At 42.9% G+C, this 27,901-nt stretch overlaps 1 protein-coding gene across 3 annotated transcripts in view; it reads right to left on the bottom strand.

Annotated features, from left to right (window-relative positions):
- The window catches only part of ZFHX3 (zinc finger homeobox 3), a 90,870-nt gene extending 81,866 nt beyond the window's left edge, over positions 1 to 9,004 (bottom strand). For 2 of the 3 annotated variants that reach the window (XM_066582480.1, XM_066582481.1), the window contains exon 1: positions 8,641 to 9,003. The gene's annotated coding sequence lies outside the window, so the exon portion shown is untranslated. Of the gene's footprint in view, positions 1 to 8,640 lie in introns of all 3 variants that reach the window. The other variant, XM_066582482.1, reaches the window with a different exon arrangement.
- Between the last annotated feature and the right edge of the window lie 18,897 nt (positions 9,005 to 27,901).

Here is a 27,901-nt window from a genome sequence, read left to right as displayed (position 1 = left end):
AAACCGTAACATGCTGTAAGTTCCTGCACTTTTGTACAGGGGAAAAACAAACACATCTTGAACTCATTAAATCGTTTCAATGGCTGAAAGCGTCAGTGCATGGAGGTTTTTTTGCACATGCAATTGTGCAGGACTTGTGTGCGCAAAAATACAATAAAAAAAGCTATTGCGCACGCATATACGCAACCTCCGGTGTGCAAAAAGTGCGCACGCAAATACGCACACGTCCGTGTGAAACAGGCCTTTGATTCCCTCGCACCGGCTATAAATGCTGCATCACTCACAGTAGAAGCCATGTGGATGAGATTGGAACAATTCAGTGCACCATCCGCAGTGTATTTGAGATTTGTCAGATTGCACCGCCGCTTTTGACAGTGGATTCCGATCGCGGATTTAGCCTTTGAAATGCGAGGGTTGCGTATTTGACCCCTATAGATCCGCTGTCCCTTTTTCCACTGTGGAAAGTTGGTAGAGGATACATCCTGTGTAAAGGTACCCGAAAACTTCTTTTACTAGGGTGCAAATTAAAAAAAAAAAAAGTTTCCATTACAGCCCTCCTATTCCCTGAATTGGAGCTTTCTTCACAACAGCTAGTTAGGTTTTTGCCTTCCTCTGGATCAACACTGGGGGCTAATAGGCTGAACTGGATGACATTATGTAAGGCCGAAAAAGACCTAGGTTACATATTGTTCCATCTCCCTTATTTGCATATTACCCAGAGGAGCATGCATGGCCTTATAAGTCTCCTCCCTCACCTTCTAGGTGCTCTCCCTAAGGAAAAAAGCTAGCGTTCCTGACCCAATATCACTTTTAGAATGTCCCATACTGCCTGGATCTGATCGCTGCCCAAACACGAGCCTAGTGACTGCTAACAGTACTGTTTGTTAGTGTTAACCATCAATATGTCAACACAATGACCTAATAAAAATTCCTGCCGTTATTTCATTTCTTGCTTAAATATTGCGCTGCGTACGCTCGGCTTCGGAAGAAAAGCATTAATAGGAACAAATCTAAACCCCAAACTGCCAAAGCCATGCACACCGGTGCTGCAGGAGACAAAGGGGATGCATGAATCTGTGTGAAGGTGGGAGGGGCGCAGTGCCAGGAAAGAGAAGAAATATTTAGAGGACACCAAGATCACAGGAGGGTTGGGAGGGGCGACGGGGTGGCTGGGACCGTGCCATCATCAGATAAGGAAGTGCAGGTCTGGACCATACAGCTGGCAGGCAGGATGAACAGCAGCCCCACTCCAACAAGCAGTCATCTCAATAGCAACTTGCTGATATCTGAATCTAGATTAATGACAGATCACGGAGATATAGCGGGACGGTGGAGACATTCCAGTGCTGGCACAAGGCAGTCTGAGCTTCAGATGTAAAATGCCATATCCCTAATGAGCACATGGCTGCCTTTAATACAGTAGAGCTCTTAAAGGGCCAGAGCAACACTATGATGTCCAAGGCATTGAGCTGTGCAGGTTGGTCATTTCTACAACTGCATGAACCCCTGTTAATATACTTGCTTATTATTGGCCAGTGTGATGACATCACGTCGGTACTCGCTATAAAAAAAAAAAAAAGTATCAGCTGTAGAATTATCAATGCTATTAAACTATTTCCTCTGACTGCACCCTTATACGGTCGGCCATCCCCTTCGGTGGCTTCAACTATGCGTATAAGTCCACAGATGCATTATAAAGCAGTGGTTGCCAATTACAGTATATACAGTGAACCCTGCGTATTGGAAAAAAACCCAAAAACTATCTACCACCTACTATCAATAATGGGTATATTAAGCTTCCTCAGCATGTCCTGCATAACATCGCCTCTTACGGCCTCCCATCTTCTACATACTATCCCGTGGCTGTTCATCTATGTTCAATATTCATTTTTCTAATGACTTCCAGCTGCAAAAAAAAAAGCAGCGAGGAGGCATCTGCGGTCGGGGGCAATGCAAAAATAGATTTTAAAAAATTCTTACACCGTGCTTCTAGAAGACGCAGCGTCCGTGAGAAGCACCTGCCGAGTACGTAAATCACAGCAGAACACCCTGAACAATGCATTACGGCTCCGACTCATTTCTTTAGATTTTTTTTTTCCTGCAAGACCCTTTAAGACAGTGCCACCTAATGCCGGGTATCGCTGGTTCATGTGCAGTTGGGGCCCGGTTGGCTTTAGCTCCATAAAGGCCCACCTTCAATATGCTGAATCAGATCGGTAGGTACCAAAAAAAAAAAAAGGGAAGCGCTGCCCTATTAACCTATATACATGCGACATAGATGAAGAGGCATGTAACGACCAGAAAATCAATTCACAAGAGGCTCAGACTCCGGAGAGATCGTCCAAAAACGTTCAAAAGTCATCAGAAGTGACAACAGCAAAGAGAATGGGCAGAAGGCCTACACACATTTTTCTCTTAAAGGAACCCCACCAACAATCCTGCCATACTGTATGTAACTGTCCTCTGTAAGCAGAAGTTCCAGGTTGGAGAGAGTTTACTGTAAGGTGTTCCAATGGGATGAAGTCTAGAAAATATTACGTTCTCTCCTTTTTTGAGAACATTCATACATGCACATTACAGAGAAAGATATTAGCAACTCTGTCAAAAGCCTCAGATTTTAGGTTCAATGCCCCTTTAAAAACTTTTGCAGCGATTACATTCTATCCAATGTACAATATCGGTTTATTAACACGACTGTGAAAACCCAAACCGTCCTACTGGTAGAATTCGATATGGTCTTCTGCAAAAGAGGTGGATTTACCCTTACAAAGCGTGCAGGCCCGGATACGGCTAGGTGTACGTGCGCGCCTGAATCGTAGTCCTACAAGGTTTGCGGAAATGCTGCTGCTAATGTGCTACGGATACAAAACCGATTTTGTTAAGACTGACGTAAGGCCAGGTACGGGGATTTAATGGCAGACAGGTAGAAGATGTAGAGAACAAGTAACGCCCCCCCCTCTATACATAACAATACCCCCAAGCAAATTAATATATATCTATATATCTTGATAAATGTCGTTCAGGTTCTGTTGCTGTGGAGACTAATGCTCAGCTTTTCTAACTGGATATTCGAAGAAGAAGAAGGCGGGATTGAAGGAGGAGGGAGGTAAAAAAAAAAAAAATGAAATATTCTGAGATTGGTCGAGGGTTTAGTAACCAGGATGCGAGGTACACCCAGCGCCAACACCATCAAAAATCAACCCCTAAAGTCACCCTCAGGCTCTATAGTAACATACAAGCAAAACAAAATCTACACCCCTCCTTGCTCAGATGACTCCACAGAACCATAAAAGTCCATTGTCATAAAAATGAGTAAATAAAAAATACACACCGTCGTTCTTCGATGTGAATTCCAGATATACATATACGTAAAAAAATACAAAAAAAAAATCTATAGCCCAAGCTACGCCGTATAACAGGCAAAACATATATGGTTCAAAATAATACAAAAAAAGGGAACAAATAATGGCGATTTTTGACACGGCGCTGGCATTGGAGGACCAGTTTAGTACCTGCTTCTGATTAGATGTGGAAGACGAAGGGATCAGAGAAAAAAAAAAAGGTGCGTACAAGACAGCCTAGGTTCTAAAACAACACAGCTGAAGACGTAACAGACCAGATGAGAACAAAAGAAAAACAAATATTCCTCGCATCGCCGTTCTCTCATGTATTAGATATAGGATATGATGGGGAGAAAATTACAGCTCCCTTGGGGGGAGCAGGGGTGGGGGCGAAAAAGAAAAAAAGAACCTGGTAGATGCTGTCAGGACGGTGTTCTGGCATATATATATTTTTTCTTAAAAAGTCAACATAATTCATTGCGATGTTGCGCTCATCATCAACCACCAAGGATAAAAAGGCGGAGGTAAGTGGTTTGGGGGTAGTACACAGACCAGAGCAAAAAATTACAATCAACCACAGCATTGTTTTCTACAGGTGCACCCCCCCCCCTTAAAATAATTAAAAAAATCATAATAAAAAAATAATAATATTATATAAATACTTCTTTTCCTTACTGTTCACTATCCCCCTGGTATAAGATAAAGTCAGATGGATTTCTAAAACCAAGGAGCACACAGAGATCTCCTGATTCCCTGCAGTCACAATGAAAAGCACCTTAGCTCAATTCTCATTGAACAAAAGGCCAGCAGTAGAGGGGCACGAAGAGGTTACCCTAGGGTTTCCTAGCGAGCCAAAGTGTCAACACGCACAAGCACTTTAAGCCATTGCTGGCTACTGGAAGAAAAAAAAAATGATGGTGTGGACCCCCGACTCCTGGATGCTTTAATTTGCTTCCTTAAGCATTGTCGTATCGTGCGCCCAGGCCACACAATCTGAAACAGATTTATGTGAAATAAAACAACAAAAAAAAGACGCAGCTGCTAAATAGAAAAAAAAACTACATGCGTGACAAATTAAAGTGGACATAGCAGGTTAAAAAATAAAAATAAAAAATAAAAATAAAAAAATCGTGAAACAATTTAGAGACCCAAAATGGTAGAGAGGAGGAAGGGGGCTCCACTTTCGGTTCTCTCAGCAGGAGACTATCAGAGAGTCGGGATTTGCAAATGAATTGAACATTCATTACACAATGTTTTCCTCTCTCGCTCCTCTTTTTCTTTCCGAAATGAAATGAGGAACTAAAGGAAAGTGAAAAAAGGAAGGGGGTGTGGGGGGGGGGGAAGTGGTCTCTGATGGGCCAAATGTAGAAAGAAAATACCCTAAAATCTATCATATTTTTAAAAGAACTTCCTTTACCACAAGCAGACATCCACATCCACACACACTATCCCATCGTTATACCTTGGTGTATGGAATTTACATGTGAGCTTGCAAAAAGAAAAAAAAAAGTCATGCAAATAAAAAAAGGCTGAAAAAAATATAAACATGCCAATAAATAATAATAAAGATTCAAAAATAAATACATAAAATAGCCTGTGTTGGGCAGAGAGGAGGAGAGCCAAATGCTTCGGCCACTGCAAGTTTTCCTGTTCAGATGCTTAATATTTATTGGTGTTTAAAATCTAAAAGCCCTTTGCTTTGTGTTTGACTTAATACTGGGCCAGACAGAGCTTCTAATGAGGCAGCATTACAATCAGCCTGTAATACTGAATTTTTAATGCAGCTTTGGATTCTGTTACATAATAATTTGAAAACAGAAGAGGAAGATGGGCGAAGAAAGCCAACGTCGGGCCAGTGGCATTTAAAAATATTTAAATTGCCAGCACGTTAACACAGAAAGGACGTCCACGTCGCAGGTAAACCGTTCGTGTCGGGGGGGAGAAAAAAAAAAATACATAAAAAATAGGTGACTTAAATAAAATATTGCAAGGCCTCAAAACTGCACGAGTCAGCTGGAAACTGATGGAAAGGAAAAAAAAAAAGGGAAAAAAAAGAGAAATAATAACAATGGTGGTTGGTTTGCAACCAAAGTGATAGCAGGCCTTAACTGCATCCGCTGATATATGACAGCGAAGCCACTAGTCCATAATTTCGAATCACAGCCATGCCATGATTGTGGCATTAAAGCCCCAAGTGGTTGAGCAACAGGGGATTGGTAGTGGGAACCTATCAAGCACATGCATCTGACACTGTGCAATACCCCACAACTGAAAATTCAGAACCACGGCAATGATTTTGCGATTACAAACGTGATACTATGTTGCGCAAGTACAAAACCACAGGATCATAGCCAACTTCCTTCCAACATTTCAGAAAGACAAAGCCGATACTAAAAATACAGGGGATGGGGTAAGAAAAAATGTATACAAAAAAAAAAACAAAACCCTGACTACAATGTCATATTCATTATGAGACATACCTGAAAAGCTATGAAAGCAGGGGAAAAAGGAAGAAAAAAAAAAAAGAAGGGTTGGGCTCACGTTGAATTATCAGGCAGAAAAGAGCTTAAAATACTTTCCATTTCTTGTACTAACAAATTACGATTTAAATGTCTCCCCCCCCCCCCCCCCCCCTCCAAGTTGTAGCAACAGGAATAACTGGTCTGGTGCGATGGGCAGTATATTCAAAACTGCTTTGTAATATGATCTGCAGACCTAACCTTATTTGCCTGAATTCAATAGGGTTTTTGCTGGTTTTGTTTTTAGCTAAGCTTTAGAGCAAATACTTCACAGGCAGGTCGCAATCTGTAACACAAGAGACAGGGACACAGTGAAAAATGGAGGGAGAGGAAAAAAAAACTGGAGGGAGGAAGGGGCCAGAAAGATTAAAAAAAACTAAACTAAACCAAAGCAGTTGGTATTCTTTTCTCTTTTTGTTAATGTCGCCTCTTAGCATACGAGCTGACCCCGTTTTGTTGGGCAGCTTTTCTCTCCTTCCAGGATTCCCTGCACCTTTCTTCACGGTTTCGAACTTGATGTGACCCTTAAGGAAGCAATCACCAAGCCTAGGCAACCTTTCCATACGTCGAAGGGGCAAAGCAAAATAAATATAGAATAAAAGAGGATATTCAAGGCTGGCTGACAGGCTGACAGGCCTAACCCACAGCTACAGACTGACCACGGTACATGAAGCTTGGAGCTAGCTTTACAGCCTGAATGCCATATAAACAATCATCTCCAAAAAATATAGAAAATATTTAAAAAAATGAAAAGATAAATAAATAAATTTAAAAAAAAGGCAAAATAAAAGCAATACAATCTAAAAATTGACATATGGAAATGTATCGAAAAAAAGGGAAAATAAATAAAACAACCCACACATCTGTATGAGACGCTGAAAGATACAGAAAAAAAAAGTATGGGAACGTATGTAGAGTCAAGCACCATACAACGTTGTACTGACAGATTAAAGCTAGACGGTCCGGAGGGTGGGAGGGATGGGGTCTCACACTGACCCATCTGAAGGACCAGGGATGTTCAGCATCACTACCTTTTCACCTCCGAGATGATGAAAAAAAAAAAGAATATCCAGCTGGTCAACGTCCACATCCTACATGCTTTAACAGAAGCCTAGTAACAAACCACTTCTGAGGATGTATTGATGGAAGGGACAGGTCAACCTCTGATACCAACAGTATGTAAAGGTGACCTCGACACAAGGAAGAGCCAAAAAAAAAAAAAATATGACACTTTGTATAGCCCAAATGTCCCAATTACCCCGTCTTCTGCACCGATGACATAAAAGAAATCTATATACACATATGTATATATATGTATATTACAATTGAGAGGCAGTATGAAGAATAAACGTGCACGTACTTTCCGGGTGGGAGCGTACACTATCATATAATATCCCCCATATTCCAAATTCACAGCAATCCATGTTCACAGCCTGACGTCCGTAAAGAGACATAAGCACCAGAAGAATCCCAGCACCTAGAGAAGGAAGACGACTGTCCAGTCCACACAGCTGAAAAGTACAGGAAATGAAGGAAAAGGATTTCCTACAAACACTTATTGATTATGGAAATCGTCTCTACATTGTGTTTTTCCCAATAGCCAGCAATACATTTTACAATGCACCGAGAGAAAAAAAAAAGGAAATAAAAAGTTAGACCTCGAGAAAAGAAAACCGGAAAATCATTTAATATGGCACATCAAGGTAGGTCTCCCAGACTGACAAAGGGAATGACATCCCATACTATGTGCATCACACGTAGGCTCCTATACTGATCCTGGGGTGTATGGAACACAGGACATGAATCTGCTTCTGCCTCTATCAGTATACAAGGTGACATCTAGTCGCTGAAATCACTGTACAATCCTCAGCCATAAAGACAAACAAGGTAATTAGGAAGAATGCTACATTGTGTCATATCTTAAGAGGCGATTCAGGGGACACAAGTGGCACAAGAAGGTGCTACCCAACAGATACAATACTGGCTATAGGATGTGCACACTCCACACCAGACCCCACACTGAGGGCACAATCAAGGGAAAGAAGGGGGAAAATAGCCAAAAAAGTTATTTGTAAATATTACTAGATTGTGCCAAATCCACAATAAGATAAGAAGGGACGGCAGTGGCAAAAGATATTGTGTATAAATGATGAACCCTCACTATAGCAGAGCATAAGCTCCATAAAATAATAGTGCTTGTATGATATGCACATACTATACCAGCTCACAGGCATAACAAATGTATCCAAGTGAGGTGGGATGCCAGATCACACAATGTATCTAAGTGAGGTGGCTATACTATAGTAATTCAAGAGTGCAACTATACAGTAGTGCCCATTATATACAGCATCTGTGCAGTGCCTACAGAATCTAATGTGATATGCAAACACTATGCCCTGCATATAGTATGCCTATGTAATAAGTGCAGATGTGATGGAGCACGGCAGCTAATATCATGTCTATAGGTGATGTGCATATAGATCCGTGCAGGGTGCACCCAGCAATGCTAGTGATGTGCAGAGTACAGCAGTAATAATATACCAGTGCCTGGATCTATGTGTATATGTATGAGTAGAGAGCAGGGCTGGCAGGCACAATGACAGAGGAGCCAGTGCTGTAGTGTGGAGCGCACAGTGTGACAGGCATCCAGCACATGGACGAGAAGTGGACACAGGGCAGGGGAGGCTGCTCTGCCCCCGGACACTGGAGCTCAGGTCAGTGGAGGTGCCCGGGGGTCCCCTGGCAGGAGGAGGGGGGCAGGGGTAGAAGTTGTCACTTACTGGAGCTGAGGCTGCGGGCTCTGGTCCGGGGTGCGCACCGGCGGCGCTGCACGGTTCGGCTCGGCTCTTCTTCTTCTTTGGATTAGTCCGATCCGGCTCTTCCCGGGGTCCCATGAAGCCGCTCGGGCTGAGCCCCGGAGCGGTGCAGGGTGCAGGGCTGTGGGCTGGAGCCGGGGGGGAGAAGCTCCGGACACCAGGAGCCGCGCTCACATCTGATGGTCGCCGAGCGAAAAAAAAACTCTTTGGATCTTTATTCTGCTAATTAGTTTCCTGCAAAAAATGGCTGATTAATTCAGTGCGCATGTGCTTCATTACACAGGCACGACGGGAAGGGCTAATTACCAGCGCCTGGATCAATGAGATTCAGAGGGGAGAGGAGAGGAGAGGGGGGAGAGAGAGGGACAGGGGAGGAGAGGAGAGGGGCTGGGGCTGGGGGGAGCGAGGGACAACAGGGGGCTAAGGGGTGAAGGACAAGAGGGGACAAGAGGAGACTACTCAGGGGGCAAGTGATGGGACTGGGGGGAAGAAGTGTTCAGGAATGAGTTTGGGGGTAGAGGAATGACACTTGGGGGGGGGGGATGGTGAGTTGGGACAGTGACAGTGGAGAGCGGTCAGGGAGCACAGGTGGGTGATGGGCACAGGTAACAGGGAGGGGGGGCAGAGGATGAGGAATGGGGCAGAGAAAGAATCACTAAGGAGGGGGTAGGGGGGTGTTGGGATAGTGATGTTGGCTAGGGGGCACAGGTGAGTGAGGGGCACAGGATAATGTGCAGTGATGGAGCTGGGGGAAAAGTAGTGTGCAGGAATGAGGGGGGCAAAAGAAGGACTCTAGGAGGGGCAGCTGTGTGCACCGGAAGTAAGTCTAGTGTCAGGACGGTGGACTGGTGAGCAGGGGGCACAGGTAGCTGGCAGGGAGGGGGCAGAGGACAGAGTTATGCTGGAGTGAGTCTGAGGGGTGACAAGTGGTGAAGTGAAGGAATGGGGAGGGACTGGGGGGTATGTGAGGTGTTGGGATAGTGGCAGCGGTTATAAGGGGTGCAGGGTACCGGACAAGGATGGAGGGGCAAGAATTGGGCAGTGACTAGAAGGGGCTACCTAAGATGTTGGGACAGTGGCAGGAGAAGGCAGGGGGCACAGGTCTTTGAGGGACAGCACAGGTGACAGGGAAGGAGGGGGCTCTGTGGCTGCGCTCCGAGCAGGAAGAAAGGAAAAGTTTGTCTAGTAGTGAGGCTCAGCTCCAGCATGATGTGATGGCGGTGCAGGGTGACGGGGGGAGGTAGCACCCCTACATATGAGGGGGTATAAGGGAAGGCTGCGGGGGCTCTGCCTGTACTCCCATGTACTGTAGAAGTGTGCAGCGTGTTACTGGTACATGCATGATGAGTGATGATGATGACAGGGTCACACTCAGATGCAGGAAAAGTTCGGATCAAGTTGTGGCATCACTGGAGAGATCACGGGGGATCATAGGGCACATGGGGGTGGGGGTTAGGGAGGGACGGGGGGGGGGTGTAGTCAGAAAACTGACCCTGAGGTATTTTGTGTGGTCGGACACAAATAATCACGAGCTGCCCCCCTCCTCCCAGGACAGCAGCCGCCACCTGCACTCCGCGCAGCACTCGGGGATGGATGGCAGGCAGTGTGCTCGGGCTGTACTGCTACAATGTTTACACTGTGTACCTTTGGTACATGTTACAAGTAGGAAGGAAGGGGAGGCCCCTGCTATTGTCACCCACATGGAGGGCAGGAGTCTCCGGGCACATGTCTTCAGGGGGGCTGCACTGCTCAGGTAAGAGAGATAACCCCCCCTTACTGTCCTCTACCTTGGGGATCCCCAGAGCTTGTATCCTCACATCTTGCACATCCCCACACTTACTAGCACTGTATACCGTCGGGATGAAAACCTCATCTACTACTCTTAATGGCAAATTCAGCCTATGTGAGGACATCTAGAGAGTATAGAAGTATACTATATATGTACTATAGTACTATAGAGGGCATACATAGAGTGTATATGGATACATATAGTACTATTGCATATATATTTATGTATATAAGCGGCACTACACAATATTACAATATTATGATGCATAATGATAATTGTATCGAACATGGGAAGAGATTTGAATTAGGCTACAATAAGTATTACACAGTGTGATATATATATATATATATATAACACATACATACATGTTGAATACATATGTGTTGGTTATTCCTGCAGAATACAATATCACACTCTTCCATTAAACATTATTTCCATGTCCTAGCATCATTCTGTCAATGCCCACAAGTGATTCTTGCTCCTGTAAAGCTGTGGATTGTCCTTTATTTTCTATGATTGTTTTCTAGTGTTTCATGTTTACAATATTTGGCACGGCCGATAATCATTAGAATAATACTAATGCTTCCAAATATATTAGCTGTGTTTTCATTTAGAGAAACATACAGATCCAGGTGTGCATATCTATGTACGTATATATAGATCTATCTCTGTGTGCACTATACATATACTATATTATATAATACATATACATTTAGTGCAATAAATATTTATCACAGCCCCTCACATATGAAAGCCATGTAGTTGTATGTCCAAGTATATTATCATGTATAACTATATATCGTTAGATTGTTTAATATCTATCTATCTATCTATCTATCTATCTATCTATCTATCTATCTATCTATCCATCCATCCATCCATCCATCCATCCATCCATCCATCCTCATCTGCATCCTGGACAATAGGATATCGATATATTTTCGTTGTATTGAGCTCCTGGCCGGTGAAATCCGTTAATATTCGTTACAGGAAGGAATTGCACATCGAACTATTCGGATATTCGTTGCGTGTGGCTTGTGTACAAGGGGGCAGCTGTGTGTTCGTTGTGCCAGCAGTGTGCCATCTCTAGGGTCAGGTCTGGTAGAGGCTGCACTAGTGGGTACATGTGTGTACAGGTTTAGGGGAAAGTTTTACTACACATAGAACAAAAGTGGGGACATCCCGACCTCCTGTCACCTGCCTGACACAGAGTGCTATAAATACATACATAGGCTGGAACAACATACTTCTATCATAATGGACAGCACTGATTTAAAGTGATAGCTGTAACTACTATAGAACGATCTATAGATCTGCATTCAGTACACACACAAGGTGTGTTTATACATAATGAAACAGTGAATTGTCACATAGGAATATAGTAATTTAATCTGTCACTTGTAAATATGTGTGTATATCCGCAAAAGCCACAGTCCTACACGCTACATTCTTCTCCAGAGAGAGGAATTAGTTGTATTTAGTAATCAGCACACCCCCTCCCCTGCATTATTTGCAAACACATATGTGAGGGTCATGGTAATGTCCATGAATAACCACAGCCTCTACTATGGGGCATCAGCCCGAGTGATAGCAGTAATCCCGTTAATCTGGATGGGTGATGAATATCCTAGAAATAACCGGGGCTGATAAGGGTGCCTGGATATACGGAGGGGGAGCAGGACTGAGCCGTGGGGTGCAGGAAAGGGCAGGATACAGACACATGATGGCAAAGCAGGGCAGGCAGGAGAGGGGTCAGCATAGGGCAGCAGACAGCTCTCTCAGGGGGAAGCCCCATTACACATCACTTAGGCTCCAGAACTAAAACTAAGAGCACCGACAAATATACTATCGACCATACACAGCCTGGTACCAGTCCCACAAACACCTTGCTGCCCCACAAACACCTTGCCCAGTGCAGCTGACCTGCACTGCATCACTTTATTTCAGTGCCTGCAATGATACAGAGGTATGGAAGAATACATGTTACAGTTGTGTCATACTAAATGTAGCCAATCCTGGTTTGTATGGGGCATATTTACATAACAGAGATGCCAGTCACAACAGACAACTATGAGGTTTTATGTATGTATGTGTGTGTAAAATTATATATATATATATATATATATATATATATATATATATATATATATTCTGTACACTGTAGGATACATATGCACAATATAGCATAAATATATAAATACATTATATACCTAGATTAGATTATCTGTCTATCTATCATGCTATCCCACTTTTGGTAATCATCTTTTGTGTGTATTTCTGATGATACTATTCTATAATGCCAATTCCACATGAAAGCAGAATATTTTCCAGGGTTATATAATGTGTGGATCTTTCCAAGGACCACAATGCGGATCATAACTTTAGGGCTTGTGACACCCATCATTAGGTGTTTCATTAGGTAAAGTCTTCATTTTAGAATATTAACTAATCGCCAAATCATATTTATTTAATCCCTCTCATACATTTACAATTTGTGTTTCCAAATCTTAGCAGCAAACCACAGACTAGGATATATATATATATTTTTTCTTTTTTTTTTCTTCCCTTTGTATGTGTAGGTAAAATATAATGTGCTCTCCTGTGTTCTAAAAGCGCTGCAGAATAAATTGGCGCTATACAAATAAAGGTTATTATTTATTATTATTATATGCAAATGAATGAGTTAATTTTTCAAAATCTATAAATACATGTTATTTTTGTAAAATAACGTAAATGGGAATATCTAAGGGGTGAGGTCCATGGGATAGTAATATTCAGACGAATTCAGTGATATGAGGCTGCGCCACTGCGGACAGACCATCCAGGTGGTATCTCTTGGATCATCTCCTGTGTATATAGCCTAATCATTGCATGACCCCTGGCTCTTTAATGCAGGCCTTGTCCTATCATGTCACATCCATAGATTATATTATATAATACAACAGCATGAGACTTCTCTACCTACCAAATACCCTGCCAGCTCTTCAAATATCAATAGCAGCAGTAGTTGTGAAATCATTTAGTAATGTATAGCTGACTGTGGCCTGCGGTTTAGTTCCCTGCCCCTCTACCTTATGATAGCAGTTAATTGATATGGGTAGATAGATACTATTTCTCGACCAATAACACCTTTTTTTATGTAATAATTGCAAGAAATTTCTTGAGCAAAAAAAGAAAATGAATTTTAAAAATGTAACATTTCTATACATCTATTGTTTTATACTGTTATAGTCTTTGTACAGATATATAATTGCATTACTACTCCACCAAGGTCTATACCCTCCCAAAAAATGGGCAAAATCTAGAAGCAAACACTGCTATGTCCATCCTTATGAGGGTCTACAGTCTGACGGGCACAGAGGGTGAAATAGCTTTATCATGAGAGGCGTCTGTGAGGGGGGCTGTTATAGGTACTGCAGCCGAACAACCGCTGGTCCAGTGTGTATAGCATGGCTAGTGCAATGTATAGTCCATACCCGTACTAGGAGAGGAAAAATTTTCTCCATTGACTGAATGGTCGTAGTGGTCATTGCTGTTATTGGTGGCCTTTGTAGCTTTGGGATTCACAGATACTGCGGTATACCCCACCTCTATAGTGTGGCCTATCCTATATGTCCTTTAACTGCAAGTCTACTTTGGAGATTTCAATTCTACACCTTTAAGCCTCATATGCAGGTGTATGCCATTCCTTACTGCCTATGGCTCCAGCTGTGCTCTTACTAGAAAATAAGACATGGGGACAGCAAACTGCATCCTTGACTGGCCTATATTTTCAAATATTCGGGATTATTAGATTATGTAGAAAAAACACACACACATAAATAAATATATATATATATATATATATATATTTATTTTTAAACAATTGAAAAATCTCTAATATTGAATCATTGGCTATGATGGTTTATTATGGAGATAATCTTCACTTCATGCATGTAGCCTACTGTTGCCGCTGTGTCTATGTAAAGTAAGAAAAGCCAGACATGAACAGCTGGAGGCAACACCGGGGGTACACAGCAAATGCCCACTAAAATGATCACATCTGTGAGCGGACCACTGTATCATACTCTGTGTGTGATCATTGTGGTAGGGGTTTCTTGTGCGTTAATGTATCTATCTATCTATCTATCTATCTATCTATCTATCTATCTATCTATCTATCTATCTATCTATCTCTCTCTTCTATCTATCTATATATCTCATATCTATCTATCATCTCTCATTATTATTACATAGCGTTATAAAAGGTGCTCTAATTGCTATTAATATATTGACTATATGAAGGCTTAGCATAGATGGTGCAGTAATCATAAATGTAGGTCTGCATTTCATCCCCATCCCTCTTCCTATATGTTGGCAGTAAGTTATACAGAGGGTTGAACACTTTACACACACATAAATATGTGATGGAAATAAGGCCTCAAAAAAAAAAAAAGAGGAACCCCCCCCCCTTTTGCAGCTGTTCCGAAAAAATCTGCACTAACCAACCCAAGCCATAAACCTCTTCATTATAAGCACACACCTGTAGGTTATAAAAAATGGCCAGAGCATCATTACAATACATGTACATGCAGAAAAACTGGATTGTAATGAAAATGCTGTAAAATTTAATTGCGAAGCACAAAAATACAATGAAAAATCTGCACCAGAAAATGTATCCCAGCGCAACTCGCACACACATATACCCCCTCGAACAAGAATTTTAATGGCACAATTACACTGGTTATTCCTAAAAGCCTCTCACACCACGGAGTGAAATAAAGAGACGGTGATTTAAATTGCCCCGTATTCCAACATGTTCCTTTTTTTTGCCGGTGAGATTTCTTGAGCAGCTTTATGCATTATTCAGATTATAGAAAATAAATAGCGTGGGATGTTGGGCTGTGCTTGGTGGAATGTCGGAGTTCTATCTGCGATTCCGCTGGTCAAATCACATTTTTTTTTTTTTTTCCGGTCATGTTTTCGGAAAATTAGCTGTGCTGTTCTATTGGGTCAGAACACTTGAACACCGGTGAAGGTATTGTGATTAAATGTGCCTGTCGTCACTCACAATGCAGACAGCCATTTTCTGGGAGTCTGATGCTGCTTCTGCATTCATAGGGGAAGGCAGATATTGCAGAAGTAGAAGGCACAATGCACCTCGTGCCTCAGTAATACCTGCCATTCCTAGTGCCATGATGTATGCGTGTTAAAGGGACACAACATGGGAAGACTATCTTGTCCAGATGTGCTGTACACGTGATCAGGCGATAACCATGTATTGCTATCAACCGTTTCAAGAAAATATGCGCAGAATATGGACTCGATAAACCCCACTGGGTTACGCAGAAGTGCCTTTTTTTTATTTGCGTATTTTACGTACAACCTGCAACATGTCCTATTTTGGTCTGCATGATCGCCTATTAAAGTCTATGAGATGACGTAAAAAACGCAGCAAATATGCGGTTTCATGCACCTTCGCTGCGTTTTTACGGACGATGCTTAAAAAAAATGGTGACATCAATTGGGCCTTCTTGCGTTTTTTTTTTGCGTGCATGAAAGAAACGCTGTGAATACGTGCACCGAATAGGCATACATACGCGCAGTAAAAAGGCTGCATATTTCACGGACCTCAATTGCATATGTGAATGAGCTCTCAAAGGAAGTCCGGGGAAATGTCTGTCTCCATGATCGCTGTTTTATGTCACCTATCTCAGGACACATGTGGGAATGACATTAGCAGCTCTTCTTATAAGCGGCACCAGCACAAATAGGGTGGGGGATCTCTACTACAGAGGCCATAGCTATGCGTCTATGTTGAGTGTTGTTCTTTACGTATGTAGTATGGGCTTTCATATAGACCTGTTAGATCATCTGCTACACAGTAGCCTGCCTAAGAGATGCAACAAATATTGCACCCCCCCCCCTTTATAAAGAAAAAGAAGACAATTGCATGGTTTAAAGCAAATGCAATTTGGTTTTGGTACAGTGTGGCAGAAACTAAATCATGTAGGAGGAGGAGGACAGTAAACTGTGGCCTTTTGTGAATGAGATTCCAGAATTCCCCATTGTTTTCCATGTAACATCTGGCGGCTGCATTATTTTCGATGCATAGTAGCAGCAGATGAAGCCCACATGAGCTCCTGGTGTGAATCAGGCCTTATCTTACGGTAATTCTGCATAAATCACCTGCAGCTGGAGGGGTCCTCCGATCAGGTACGGCTCCAGTCACCACTTCTATGTACCGGCAGGTATATACATAGTACTTACTATCTTCAAGATTAACAGCGCCAAAGGAAATCATTTTCTGGAGAGCAACCAAGAGCCAGGATTTTCAGGTTTGGCTTCATATCCCTGGTATGTGCAACCTTTTTTTTTTCCCCCTATGCACCATACCCAGGGAGTGCCCATTCACAAAAACTGGAAGGCCTGAAGGCTGTAGGAAATAAAACATACCGCAAGGTGCAGAAAACAGACAACGATGATGGAAACAATGAGAGCCAAAAGAGAAAAATATAAAAAAATGACAAGCAGCCCAAAGGCAAAGCTAGCCTCCTGCAAAATGACATTATCCGTCCGCCCGGCCGCTGTAATCTGCTTTCTGATATATACACATCACACAAGCCACATTACTACCTTGTCAAACTGTACACTATGGTATTCGCTGGCGCGCACCACGTAGTAAACCGCGTTTTCGGCTTGTCACTTCTGCCGGCTGCATGGGCTTAACTCTTCGCTTGCTATTGGGCAACAAGGCGATATTAAGGTAAAGTGTAAAAAAATAAATACAAAAAATGCCGTAGTGTTGAGGCTTCATATAGCAGCTGATATCACTGTTATTATCCTTGTTCTTTGTAAATACTATTATAGCGATGACATTGGGAATAATAATCATCAGCAGTAATACTAACAGTGTGATGATGATGCTACCGGCAATAATACTACTGATAATACTGCCAGTAATACTAGTCATCTGACAACGAGGATGAGAAAAAGGCTTCTTCATACATAGCTTCTAGGGAAAGTGAGGAAATTCATGCATTTTTCCATGTAATTTCTTGTGGAATTTTCCGCATAGAGGAGTAGATGGGAAAACACCAGAAAAAAGACCATATATATATATATATATATATATATATATATATATATATATAGTGTGCTGTGATTTTGAAAAAAAATGCCACGGACTCAAATTAAAAGTGAGAGAAACCACCACTAAAAACCACACTGCTTGTAGAGCTGTCATAATTCCCTACTGACCTTCAGCTAATATCTGGATGCGGCCTTCTTTGCCGCAAAAAAAGAAAAACGAAAAAAAAAACTGTGTTAGAACCACAAAAAAATGTGTGTGACGCCAACTGAATGGTGACAATAATACTGGCAGGAATACTAATAATATGACGATGGCGATGATTAATAATAGTGGCAGTAATACTACTAATAATAATATGATGATAATACTGGCAGGAATACTGATAATATGACGATGGCGATGATTAATAATAGTGGCAGGAATACTGATAATAATAATATAATGATGATAATACTGATAATATGACTAAAACAATGACGATAATAATAGTAATAATACAGCTAGTAATGCTATTAGTACTAATATATCACGTTTATACTCCTAACATGATGATAATAATTTGGGCAATAATACTGCTAATGTGCTAATAATGCTGGCAGTAATAATCTAATGAGAATGCTGATGGTTCTACTAATAATTCTGGCAGTAATACCCCCATTAATCCCATTATTACTACATAAATAGTATAATAGCATAATACCAGCTCTGATAATAAGAATCATTAATACTTCTAATATGAGTGATATTAATAATAACGATAAACTGACAGAAATACTAATAATATATTAGGCATGATAATGCTACTCATAATTATCAGTAATAAGGATAATTGATTAATGCTAATAATAATAATAATTAGTAATGATGACGATCGACATAAATTTTTAAATTTTTTTTTTGGTGTAAAATGTAAGATAAATCGTCTAGCTGACATGACGTTGTGCTGAAATCTAATGGATGGCAATGCTGGTTGAGCGAGCCTGGGCTACTGCAGAGAATAGATGTGTGCCTGGAGTCTTTGTCTATGTGAGGGTCTTGTGAAAGCCTTCTGTATCGGCGGCCCACATGCGCAGACGCCAGGAATTCCTCCTCGTTTATTTACCTGACAGCCTGCAGTTGGGGGTGACATGGCACTCGTCTCCATGGCCCCCCCAGGCTCTTGCACTCCTCACAATACCTGTCACCTCAAGCACCTTGGCTGTGTGTGCCTAGTATGTGACAGAACACACCTCGTTTCCCCTTCATCACCCAAATGTACTGATGCTCGCAGGGGTTTTGTGGTTACGCTTTAATCCGTACATTGCTGATGTGCTGCGGTGCCCAAAGGGGTGCGAAGTGCCACAAGAAGCACTAATTTACATCCAGTACATTGCACATATATACAGTATAATGATGTCACAGTGGGGCTCACAAACTAATTTGCCAATACACACTGGGGCCAATTTCATAGGAAACTAATTAACCTAACAGTATGGATTGTGAGAGGGAAGAAGAATACCTGAAGGAAGCCCCCCCCCCCCATACATGGTGGGTTCATGTACCGGACCCCAATGCTGCGAGGCAGTGATAGTAGCTGAGTGTACGGAGATTAGACTACAAGCCCCAGTGGGGATAGTGACTGATAGGAGAAGATTCAGCCTACAACACTGGAATATAAAGTAAGAAGACACAAGATAGCGACTACCAGTGACCATTTGGCGATGGCAGCCATAAGCTAGGGCTAATGACACAGGGTCGCTAACGAGAGGCTGTAACATTGTAACATTATCCGCAACTTTTGTGTAACCTCACTGCTGCCCTAAGGTGAAGAAAAGTTGTGTGTCAATCTCAAAAAGTCCCACGTTGTTGGAATTCTTGTGATTTCCAGAACTCACCTGTCACTGTTTTCTCACACTGAGGTCGCTTCTACCGAACCTCACAGGTGACCCGGCGGTGAGCCCTAGTCTTCACCTATTATTACCTCACATTGATGGAGACGTTCTTAAATCACTGTCTTTGTACCTTACATGATAGACCAGATTGATTTCACTCATTTGTATATACCGCACACATACTCCACAGAGATCATACAATCATAGAATGGTAGAGTTGGAAGGGACCTGCAGGGTCATCGGGTCCACCCTCTGCTCAGGGCAGGATCATCAAAGGGACATTTACGCCACAAAGATGGTCGCATAAACTACTACTTGGTACTAATGCCTATTGGTACCAATTAGTAGCGTGTGAGCCGCCATGAGCTGTATTCAGGGAACAGACCACCTGCTGTTCCCCGATTACATTCCCTTTGTTCTGCCGTGCTGATTACAGAGAGAGAATGCAATGAGCTATAATCAGCTCTCCCCAGGCAGAGCACAGCGTGCGGTCCTGCTTATCAGCTGTTCTGTCGAACGATGGATTTCATGCAGAACTGAAATCCATCGTCCGGCAGAAAACTGAAAGATGGGCACATTTAAACACGACGATTATTGCTCAAAAGATGGCTTTTGAGCGAATTTTGAGTGATAATTGTTGTGTCCAAATGGGCCTTAAGTCAGCCCAGACAGATGTCTGTCCAGCCTCTGTTTGAACACTTCCATTGAAGGAGAGCTCACTACTTCCTGAGATTACCATCACTTACATTGGGACTCACAATCTAAATTCACCTACTAATTATATATATTCAGAAAAGACAAACTCCGTGCAGATGCTAAAGAAAATTGCACATCGCATGTAGAAAAATCACGTGAATGGCTGAATTTAGCGCTTCTAAAAAACATACATGTCAACGCTTTCAATGGAAAGCATTGGTTCTAATAGAGTCGCTTCTTAAGTACGGCTATTCATGCACTAAAAAAAACAGTCGTCTGACTGAGCCCTTAGGCCTCATTTTGACACTCCGATAGCTGCACAAAAAAAATGCGGCTAACGGATCACAACATTGCGGGAACAAAGAATAGTCACAACCAAGTTGCGGCTAGTCTTCACGATTTTTCACAGCTAGCTGCAGCATTTTGCAGTGAACTGATGCCGCTGCCCCAAAATCCCTCAGTTGGCAGAACTACTGTAATCACTTTAAATGCCTGACTGGCAGCTGTCACTGTTTTGAAAGCACTAGCCGCTGTTAAACTCCCTCCCCCTCCCTGTTTTGGACAGCTCACATAGGAGTCTATGGAGCCTCCAGCGTTTTGCCGTCATAAGATAGGACAAGACCTTTCTTTTGACGCAACAGAAATACTGGCGTTAAAATAACGCGCCTATGTTCCGTAGGAAACCATTGGTTCCAATAGGCGCACCTACTTTGTGTCAAAATGACACTTGTGTGAAAGGGGCCTTAGTCAGATTTGAAGCCAGGACCCCCAATACTGCAGGTGACTGTGCTGCCCAGATTGTACAAATAGTTGTCTATGGCCTGGCCAATCCATGGATGTTGGACAGTCTATTACACTTGTTTACTGGGACTACTTCTACATATAAGTTAGTACAAACGATTAGATTTTAGCTCGGATTTCTATATTGCAGGTTACCAAATGTAAACAGTGATGTGATTGGCTACATTGGGAATCTTCCCTTTAGGCCTCCTTCACATGACTGTATGTGTTTTTACGTTCGCCCATAGGCACCATATTATTACATGAATGAATAATTACCGCGATCGAGTCTTGAACTTTAGCCGCGCACTTTCAGCCATTCCCACGGTACGCTGCTGCATGTCGGCAAAAAAAAAGCAGAAGCACGGAAAACCATTGATTGCTGTAAAATGCTCGAAATGACCAATAATGCTTAAATCAAGCCAGCTGTCTTCTTAGCCCAACATTGTGCGCAGGGTAACTCCCTCCCGCTCCCTTTTTTCCAGTTTCCATAGAAGTCTATGGGAGTTTCCTGGGTATCACAGCAAAAGATAGGACAAGACCTATCTTTTGACGCAGCATATTAAAATCGACGACCGAAAACGGCCGCATATGCGCTATTTTTCCCGATGCAATTTTTTCCCATCTCCAAAAATCGTTCACCTGAATGAATATATTGGGATCCGAAGCTTCGGATGGTCGCGACTTTTGGGCGCTTTTTTACGCGGCTAAATACCTGCCTATATACAATTGTGTGAATAAGCCTTATTGCTGGGGGGCCGATACTGCTGGGGGGCCGCTCTGGGTGGTGCTGTCGCTGCTGGGGGCCGCTTTGGGTAGTGCTGTCGCTGCTGGGGGGGCCGCTCTGGGTGGTGCTGTCACTGCTGGGGGGCCGCTCTGGGTGGTGCTGTCGCTGCTGGGGGGGGGGGGGGCGCTCTGGGTGGTGCTGTCGCTGCTGGGGGAGCCGCTCTGGGTGGTGCTGTCGCTGCTGGGGGGGCCGCTCTGGGTGGTGCTGTCGCTGCTGGGGGGGCCGCTCTGGGTGGTGCTGTCGCTGCTCGGGGGGCTGCTCTGGGTGGTGCTGTCGCTGCTGGGCGGGCCGCTCTGGGTGGTGCTGTTGCTGCTGGGGGGGCCGCTCTGGGTGGTGCTGTCGCTGCTGGGGGGGGCTGCCCTGGGTGATGCTGTCGCTGCTGGGGGGGGGCTGCTCTGGGTGGTGCTGTCGCTGCTGGGGGGTGCTGTCGCTGCTGGGGGCTCATCATTACTGAGATAAGTGAAGGGGAGGCAACGAGAGGCGAGGGCCTGTGCTATGGGTGTTTTGGCTTTATTAAATACAGTTATACATTACAATTATACATTTTTGTTATTTAAACTATAAATATCGCGAATTTATGGATTTTTTTCTCGAAGTGACACACCACACGGGTTATGCTCCGTTTTTTGGCGAATTTTGACACACCGAGCTCAAAAGGTTGCCCCTCACTGGAATAAGGCCTAAGGCTGTATTCAGGCAGGTGATGTTCCCATGTAAGTTCTGTCCTATCCCAGAGATGGACAAGACTCGCACGGGGAAAATAATCCATTCATTGGAATGGGTTCATTCACACAAGCACTTTTTCATTCAGACCAATAGTCCGAGTTTGAAAAATTGCTGCTTGACTTATTTTTGGGCGGTTTCTGTTCAAGAATCATCCGTTCCTTCTATCTGAGCGCTCTGATTAAGGATCCCACTCGCATGCCATTCGAGTTGCCTGCAAGTGCGGTCCGTTTTTAAAGCATTTTCCTATTGGAACCACGTGTAGTTATTTTGACGCATGTGAGAAATGGATGTAAATCTCATGCAAATTGGGTGTTATCACAAAAATGCATCCTAGACACCTGAAAAATCGCAGGTAAAAGGGTTAGTTCTTCACGGACCTACACCGCGCTCCCCGTGTGAATACACCCTCGCCTGCATCCATTTTAATCTATACTGCTTTCAACTAAACATGGCAAATTGCCCTTCCTATGATATATTAACACTTTGTCCTATATGGAAAAATTACACCGTCTGTTATCTCTATGGTTCCTCTATATTGTCTCTTTCTAAAGAAATCTAGTAAAGAAATACCACATTTCATCGGGGATCTATAGTAACTCTCTCGCATTGTATATATCACTGCAATCATAGAAACATGAATACTGACAGCCATCCGGCCGTATTTATCATACAATCTCATTCTGGGGGTAAAGAAATGACAGCATGTGATCAGGTAGAGCCCGAATCTGAGTGATGTACAGAATGCATGAAATCTATATAGGGTCACCTCCCCACTATGTGTAGGCACTCCCTGTGCTGCCTGATAGATTTGGGGGGCTAATAGAACAGATGCATTTCATGGAATGCTTGCAGATCTCTGTTTGCTGCCGGGCTGTGCTCTATGTTAAATCATGGTTAACCAGGAACAATAATAGAATATGTTGACAATGACAACCACTGCAACCAATAATCATGTTTTAATTGCTGCCATTATTAAAATCTCTGTATTTTATAATAATTGAATGTGAATAATCATTTTAATGCATTCTGCATTGTACTTTTGTTTAATTTGTAATTGGCTGCTATTCTGAGACTTTGCTATTTAGATCGGGTAATGTTGCTGATCTGGATGCCAGGTCCTTGAGAACAGCTCCTGCGTTCGCTGCCGCCTCGCTGCAACTGTATGCTGAAGACGGTTTCTCATAGGCTTGGCTGTAGAGCTCATGCTAACAGGCAGCAGGGAGTGATGCATGCCTTATACTGCAGACTTACCACGGCCTTCTAATGCAGAATGTGGTGTTGAGTTGCACAGGTCAACCATCTCTATTCCCTTTTCTTAAGCCCTTTCAGCGGAACGGAGACTCAAAAAAGGGGAAAGGGGAACCTGTCTTGTCCCCACAACACTGTAAACTAAGTTATGAGATAGGAATACCCCTTTAAGCTCTTAATGCTTTAATAGGGTGTGTATCTTGCTCCATACAATGGGAGTCCCTGCTTTTTTTTTTTTTTTACAGCCGGCACCCGCCCACAACAACTCAGATAAGCCGCGCCGCTCAGCGGAACTGTTAACCCTTTAAATGCCACACTCAATTCTGACAGCAGCGCTTAAATGACCTGACCGATGTTCGGGGGTCCCGCACTAAACCCCGCGATAAGATCGCGGGTTGCCGTGCAGTTGCTATGGCAGCCGGGGGCCTTCTGAAAGGCCCCAGGGCTGTCATTGCAAATTGCCTATCAAGCCATGCCTGCAGTGTGGCTTTATAGATTGCCTGTCTGATTGCGGTATGATATAATGCTATGACAATACATGATATTGCAGGAGCGATCAAAGCATCACAAGTTCTTGTACCCTCTGGGGACTAAAAAAAAAAAAAAAAAAAAAAGAGTAAAAATAAGTTTAAAAAAATGTTTTACTTATTGTTTTTTTAAAAAAGTAATAAAAGTAAAAAAAAACAAAAAACCTTTTTCCATATTTATAATAAAATAATTTAAATAATAAAACAAAAATAGATATTTGACATCGCTGCTTCCGTAAAAGTCTGCTCTATCAAAGTAAGGCATTACCGTATTTACTCCACAAGGGGAACATCGTCAGAAAAAAATAAAGAACGCCAAAATTATGGTTTTCTTGGTCACCCTGTCTCCTAGAAAAAAAATGTAATAAAAAGTGACCCAAAAGTCCTATGTATTCCAGAATGGTACCATCAGAAACTACAGGATGTTCCGCACAAAATGAGCCCTCACACAACTGTGTCAAAATAAAAATAAAAATGTTATGGCCGTGGGAAGGTGGAGGCAGAAAATCATTTATAAAAATTAAATATCTTTGAAAAAAAATAAAAGTAGTACAGCAAAAAAAAAAACACCCCAAAAACAATACAAATTTAGTATCGCCGTAATCGTATTGACTCATAGAATAAAGTTTTCGTGTCATTTTTGTTAGGCCTCAGTCACACAGGCGCATCGGCACCCGTACACCGGTGCCGATGCGCCCGTGTGACTGCAGGAAGGAGACGGACGGACCTGCAATGAAGTCGGTCACATGTTCTTTCCTCCAGCGCTGCAGAAAGACGGCCGTCTGCAGGTACGTCCGTCTGCTGGTGTCAGTCACACGGGCGCAACGGCGCCGGTGTACGGGTGCCGATCCACCCGTGTGACTGAGGCCTTACAGTGTATATGCTGTAAAAACAAGACGCACACAAAGATAGTGGAATTTTGTTTTTTCTCCATTGCACTCCACTCTGAATTTTTTTAAACGTTTTTCAGTGCATTATATGGTACACGATATAGTACCTTTGAAAAATACAACTCGTCCCGCAAAAAACAAGTCCTCAAACAGCTACGTTGATGAATAAATAAAAGAGCTATGACTTTTTAAAAGGGGGAGGAAAAAACGAAAATGGGGAAGAAAAAAAAAAAGGGCCGCGTCCTTAAGGGGTTAAAGATGTGGCTTGGATATAACGGTCTAGTAAAGGTGATTCCACGCCAGCCAAGGTGCTAGCAAGTGAATGCCACCACCTTGACTTCAAAACGGGAAATAGGATTCCCAAGATGGGATCACCCCTTTTCACGTCTACACAATTGATCACCTGTACTCAAGATAGGTCATTAATAGGGATGAGCGAGTATCTCCCTGCTCGTCCCTGAAGATTTGGGTGCCGCCGCAGGGCGGGGAGCTGCGGGGGAGAGCAGGGAGGAACGGAGGGGAGATCTCTCTCTCCCTCTCGCTCTGCCCTGCTCCCCGCCACAACTCACCTGTCAGCTGCGGCGGCCTCCGAATCTTTCGGGACGAGCAGGGAGATACTCGGCTAAGGCACATTACTCGAGCGAGTAGTGCCTTAGCGAGTATACTCGCTCATCCCTAGTCATTAACAGTTGATCGGCAGGGATCTGCCACTCAGGATCTTGCCCAATCAGCTGTTCTCCCAGCATCTGTCACTGTGTATGGCGTAGAAAACGCAGAGCTCTCTACACATAGCAGCTGTGCGAGTTGGTAATGCAGCCATGTTCACATTGAACTCAATGGCTGTCCGTTTGCTGGCTGATTGGCCGTGGATCTTACTGGCAGATCCCCGTTCGTCAGCTACTGATGTCCTATCCTACTGATGGGTTGTCAGTAGTGTAGAAGTGGAAGCCCTTCCTTTACGTGAATTTGCCCTGATGATGATTACCCTATTATTCTGGATATCTGTTCTCGCCTCCATCATGTAGCAAAGAAATGAATGAATCCTAGTACAAGGAAAATGCATTACGATCCCCGTATTGTCATTGGAGAATATTGCATTCCCACTTTTTTTTTTGTTAAAACATGGCGGTCATTGCATGGGTGTGTAGACTGTTAATGGCAATGCAGCTAGTCTGCAGCACAAGTCTGAGGGTATAAAAACATGACAACTGCCCTAAGCGCCACTTTATGTTGCTCAGAGTCATTGTCATTTTCTTTTCCCCATACAGTCATAAGCTTAAACAACTGCAATGTGTATGGAAATGAAATCCCTAATTATACCAATTAATAGCCGCCTACGAATATTCAGATCTCGGATCTGGCTGAAAATGTAGGAGGATAATTACCACCAATCCCTTCTTCCTGATAAATATTCATCCACTTTATATGTGTGTCTTGGGAGCTGCCAAATTCCACCTATATATGTGTGTGCTGTCAAGTAAGAGTGACGGGAGTGACTCCTCTGCACACGGACCGAGCAGCCGTATCCGGTATAAATAGGCAACACACCTAATCGCTAATGACATCCGATCGGGGGGAAAAAATGTGATTCAACCCCCCCCCCCCCGACCTGCATCCAAAATGACTATTTTTCTTGTCTATGTTTATTTTATAACTTGTCGTTTACAACGAGCCGTAAAGCTTAGATATCTGTTCTGAGTTTAATCTGCTCCAAATCTAATATCCACTGCTCCCCATAGACATTAAAGGGGATGTACTCGGTCACCTATATTAGTAACTAATTAAAACTATACAGTGAAAAAATGTAGTTTTACTAATCTGCTTTTATTTTCTGATTGTAGATTTTTAAAAAATTTTTTGTCTGTAGATGACTTTGGTGGCGGCCATCTTCCCCGTACCTGCAGTTAACAGCGTTTAGAGACATGCTTTACAGCCAACTTCATGGGCCATAGACACAATGGGCAGTAGATGATATGAGAAACTGTTGTGGGCATGCTCTGTGGCCTGTATAGAGGTCATTGCGCAGGGAAGGGAAGGAGGTGAGCTGTGTGCATCACTTACTGTAAAACGTGAATCCTGTGTTATCTCTATCATTATAATTCTGCCGGACGATAGTGAGATGACTGCTGAAAAGTTTTCTCTACAGAACAGGAAGTGACAGACTCTTATTAGGCTATGTGGTCAGAGTAAAAGCTGCCAGATTCTGGGATTTTTTATTATTATTGATAGCGATGACAAAAAATTGCCCGCCAAAAAATTCACCAAAAATTCTTAAAAAAATGTTTAACATAAAACCGTAATTTATACAACAGGTCATTATCTGGTGACGCATTCACTTTAAGCTGATCTGACAGCAAACCATTTATTTTAATGTAATAGGTTTCTTTAATGTATAGGGCTGTCAGCTTGGATCCTAGTCTCGTAAATATCATCCCACACAGAACCAAAAATGAAGACGAAAGAGTAGCCTCCATGCACGTCCCGCAGGCTCCAACCAGGCACAGCAACCCGGCGGTTTCAGATTATCATCTTTAATGGTTGGTTAGCAATGAACCGAAATACTAAAAATGATATCCCGCGAGATTCCTCTGATTCAAGAAACTTGCTCCAAAAACAAAGTCTAGGAAAACAAAATGTCTTGCCAGAAGTCATTACTACTCGGTGTACAGTAGTGAGCTGTGAGGATGTGTTATTTCAGCCTGCATGCAAATATGTCAATTAAACGGGAGGTGGAGGAATTCTAGTGCTTTAATTCTGTGTATCTGTCTTTTGTCTCCTCTAGATAAATACTGGGACTATGTCCAGCTACCTAATTCCAAGGGAGCAGGAGAGCACCAAG

Source organism: Eleutherodactylus coqui, chromosome 11 (assembly GCF_035609145.1).
Source record: "Eleutherodactylus coqui strain aEleCoq1 chromosome 11, aEleCoq1.hap1, whole genome shotgun sequence".
NCBI lineage: Eukaryota > Metazoa > Chordata > Amphibia > Anura > Eleutherodactylidae > Eleutherodactylus > Eleutherodactylus coqui.
This window is presented reverse-complemented; position numbering and strand designations above follow the sequence as displayed.